We start from the raw sequence: 4,726 nt of genomic DNA, 5'->3' as shown, positions 1-4,726 counted from the left end.
CAACAGAGAAAAGATTGAAGTTGTCAAGGACTTCATTCTTCTTGGATCAACTGTCAACACTCATGGAAGCAGCAGTCAAGAAATCAAATGACGGATTGCATTAGGCAAATCTGCTGCATAAGACCTTTTTAAAGTGTTGAAGAGCAAAGATGTCAGCTTGAGGACTAAGGTGACCCTGACCCAAACCATGGTATTTTCAGTAACCTCATATGCATGTGAAAGCTGGACAGTGAATAAGGAAGATCATAGAAGAATTGATGCTTTTGAGTTACGGTGTTGAAAGTGCCGTGGGCTGCCAAGAGAACCAATAGATCTGTGTTGGAAGAAGTACAGCCAGAGTGCTCCTTGGAGGCCAAGATGGCCAAACTTTGTATGTCACACTTTGGACATATTGTCAGGAGGGACCAGTCACTGGAGAAGCATATCATGTTTGGTAAGGTGGAGGGTCAGAGAAAAAGAGGAAGACCCCCAAGGAGATGGATTGGCCAAGTGGCAGCTTCGATGGGCTCAAGAGTGGCAACAGTAGTGAGATTGGCCCAGGATTGGGCAGTGTTTCGTTCTGCCGTGCATAAAGTCGCTGTGAGTCTGTACCAACTCCATGGCACCTAACAACAACAACGAGTTGGAATTGACTTGATGGCACTTAACAACAACCAATATGTTAATAGGAGTCCTGGTGTGACACTGTTAATGGGTTAATGTGCTGGACTGCAAAGCCGGTTTGAACTGCAAGGTCGGCAGTTCAAGCTCACCAGCTGCTACTGGGAAACCCGTATAGGATGGCTATGGGTCAGAACTGACTCGATGGTGCTTAAGAATAACAACAATAAGTTAGAAGAATTCTGGTGTGACACTGTAGGAAAAGTACTAGACTGCTAACTACAAAATCGGCAGTTCAAATTGCCAGCCACTCCTAGGAAACCTCATATAGCGTCGTTTTGAGTCAGAACTGACTTGATGGCACTTCATAACAACAAATAAGTTAAAAGAAATAACCTCAAAACCCCACTCCTTCATAAGTAGCTGAACTCCCAGACATTACCAAGGACTAAGAGGAAGTGTGAATGGAGATAGCAACAGAGTGGGGAATTCTTACTCCTGGTTCCCAAAGAAAATAGATGAAAGAAGTCTCATTCTCTGAGCTGAGGAGAAGTTAATCAGTCTAGAAATAGTGGCTCTTAGATATCTTGAATACCTTAATTTCAAAGAACATATTGCAACATAGTTAGAAGCTGGGCTGCCAGTTATAATTCATGAGTTGGGAAGTGGAGGTTTCCTCCGTTCCGTAGATAGTCCTCTGATCATTTATCTTTGTGTCACGTTATTCATTACCCACTGCTGCTTATACTAATTTTGAAGCCGATTTGTAGCTCTGCCACAAAAGTTGGGTTTTATAGCTGTTGCAGTCTTCTCCTACAATGGGGAACTGGAGCTACCTCAGCTTGCTGTAGGCTTTCCATCCGCTTCCATTCTCTTTTATATCTTTAAGCAAAATATTAACTCTGGCTCTCTTGGGATTTTTCCTGTTTTTCCATTTGTGGGTAATTCATTTGGGCCCTTCTTTACTATAATTCCAGTGAGTACTGGGAAGGAGGAAGACTTAGGAGATGAATGCCTGCATTCAGTCTGCCATGTTGAACTGTAACCTGTAAAGATTTTTATAAAATAAATATATCAGGACTCCAACACCATATTTACTAAATCACAAATGCCAAGCGTGCTGCCCAGAGGGGGCAAAAATTCAAGTTATTTTTAATGGCTGTTTCTTTTTTGTATATGTGTGTGTGTATTTAATTTCTTTTAAATAACTCCAAGGGAGTTCTGGTGGTGCAATGGTTAAGCACTTGGCTGCTAAAAGAAAAGTTGAAGGTTGCAACTCACCAGTAAGTCTACAGGAGAAAAGAGCTGGTGCCGAACCCCCTGCAAAGATTGCCGTCTAGGAAACTCTCTGGAACATTTCTACTCTGTCATATAGGACTGCTAAGAGTTGGAATTCATCTTAACAGCAGATAAGTAACTCTAGGAGTCCCAGGATGGTGCTTCTATCCAAAAAGTTGGATAGAAATGCCTCGAAAGAAAGATCTGATAAACTACTTCCAAAACATCAGTCATTGAAAACTCTATGAAGCACAGTTCTCCTTTGATACCCATGGGGTCACCACAAGTCAGAATTGACTTGAAGGTAATTAGTCAGTGCCTCTGAAGCAACCCTTCCATTTAACTGGCCTTCTAGGGACTAGCCCCAGATCTGAGCTCTCTACTGAAGCAACCCTTCCATTGAACAGTGAGTGACTGGCCCCAGATCTGAGCTCCTAGGGAGCTCCAGAATCTGTTCTTTTCCTGCTATCCCAGCCTTCTGAGAAATTAATATTTTCTTTGAGCCCGCTTTTGAAATATGTTTATTGATTTGTTTCTATTTTGCACTATTTTTTAACTTTATAAATTTTACGCATTTTTCATTCTACTTTTGTGGGCAAGGCTTTCTAGAGCTGCTTGCCTACAGACCTTTGCATAGAATGGACACTAATTTTAAAAAATTACATCTTATTAGATGAATTATAATTCAGCTAGGCAGTGTTGATTAACACGATACAAGAAATACAAATTTAGGAAATAATCAAAGTTAAGGGAGATCAAAGAATTAACTATATCCTTATAAATGAATATTAGAATTCATCTAGGTGTTGTTGATCAACATGGTGGAAGAAAGACGAATTTAGGAAATAATAAATGTTAAGGGAGATCAAAGAACCCACTGTATCCTTATGAATTAATTGTTGCTTTAGAGTTCATTCAGATTCATTTATTGTTTTAAAAAACAGGCCTACAAGCATCATACATTTACTTTCTATATTCCTCAACCTCAAAAACCTCCAAGTCATCTTAAATTTTCTTCTGTCTTTAAATCTGGTGTAACTCTGTAGCTCAGCAGAGAGTCCCTCTCCTATTTCCTGTTACATCAGCCCAGCTGTGTCTTAAAAGACAATTAACCTAAAGAAAAGTTTATGTGTGGGGAAATGTAACTGGCATCCATTGTGCTAATGATGTTGAGTTGAATGCACCAGGATTAGAAGTGCAGTCCCTTGGATTTCAAATGTGATAACAAAGACAGAAATAGATTCAGATGTCAGTGAAGACAAAGGCATGTTTGTTCAGACATATGTTTCAATTGTGTCTCCAGGGGAAAAACTTACTGCAGCCAAATAGAAAAGGGCTTGCAAGGAGGCTCAGGTGAATGAACTTATATGCTAATTTACTAATTAGCTCAGGGACTTAAATCTTAGTCATCCTAAATGCAAAACTTGATGCTTTCCATTGTGCCAAATGCTTCACAAATCTTAAACACTGCAGGCAGGAATAATTTTTCTCTTGGGGATGAATTTTATAAACAGTTATATTACCTTCTGCGGAGCAACTAACCTCCTTGGGTTCTGGAGATTGTGAAACTACGGACTTGTGTGTGTGTGTGCCACTATAGAATCAAAACAGTCAATTCAATTAAAACATTTCCTGAATATTTACTTAATTTCCACTGGAATCTGAGGTTCCCAAAGGCAGGAATTGTCTTACCTATTTTTGCAACTGCACTATCATCACCTGATAGATATTGGCATACAACAGATCTTTGTTAAATGAGTCATAGATGAACTCAAGGAGGAAGTTGGCCAATAATATACTGCTTGGGTCTCTGTCCTTGGACATTTTGCAACCTTGAGCAGGGCTCACAAACTTTTATGTTTAAGGGGGCCAAGAAAGTTGAAATAAATGAATGAAATGGACTGAGGATAAAAAAAAATCAACTGCTAGAAATATGTACATAGTATTCAGTCTTTCAATTTGAAGCTAAGAACTAAACAGATGTTATGCAGTTCATTACACTTTTGATTTGGTTTTTATGTATTTCTATCTGGTAATTTATTACTTTTTTGATGAAGAAGTACAAACGTCACAGTTTTGCTTTGTTTTATTAAGATGGCAGAGTCAGGTCTTGCAGTCTATGTTGCAATGTGCAAACCAGAATTCAGCCTTCAATCCTTTAATAGGGAGTGACATTTAGTTTTATTCCATTTCATAATGAAAAACAGCTGTTCACAAATGTAGGTGTACTTGAAATGTGAATAGATCGCTGTACAATGATTTTTATAGCTAAAGGAACTACTCTCAAGATATTCGTAAATGTCTGTTTTCCTAACATCATCATATTGACTTTTCTCTGCCACATTGTAATATAGGTGGTAACATTCATACAGAGGCTTTTATTCAAATTATGAATATTAAATCAGAATATCAGTTGAACAATGTTAGCTCGTTTTCATAAAATCTGTAATCTGAGGCTTTTTTTTTTTTTTTTTTTTTTGTAGATTAGTCTTCAGAGCTACAATTTTGGAAATGTTTGTTATTCGTTTAAGTAAATGGATTCCAGGGAAGGAAACTAGGTTTTATTACTACTTGTAAAAGCCTAAGAACAATCTTATGGAGAGGTATTTAAAGTTGTTCAGATGGGTTAATGTCAGTTTAAAAGGCTAAATATGCATTCACTATTAGGTTGTGAAATGTGTGGTGAGATGTTTCTTTGGATTACAGTAACATGTCTAATTTTTAAAAAATTTCATTAAGATCCTTTTGTCACTATGGCACAACTAAATCACTAGACCCCATGTTATGGCACCCTGCCATCCTCAGTGCTCAACAAGCATGAACTGTCTATGGTTTTAGGCCTGGGGCA

This window comes from Chrysochloris asiatica, unplaced genomic scaffold (assembly GCF_000296735.1).
Source record: "Chrysochloris asiatica unplaced genomic scaffold, ChrAsi1.0 scaffold00050, whole genome shotgun sequence".
NCBI lineage: Eukaryota > Metazoa > Chordata > Mammalia > Afrosoricida > Chrysochloridae > Chrysochloris > Chrysochloris asiatica.
The sequence above is the reverse complement of the archived record's forward strand: the minus strand, read 5'-3'. Positions refer to the sequence as shown.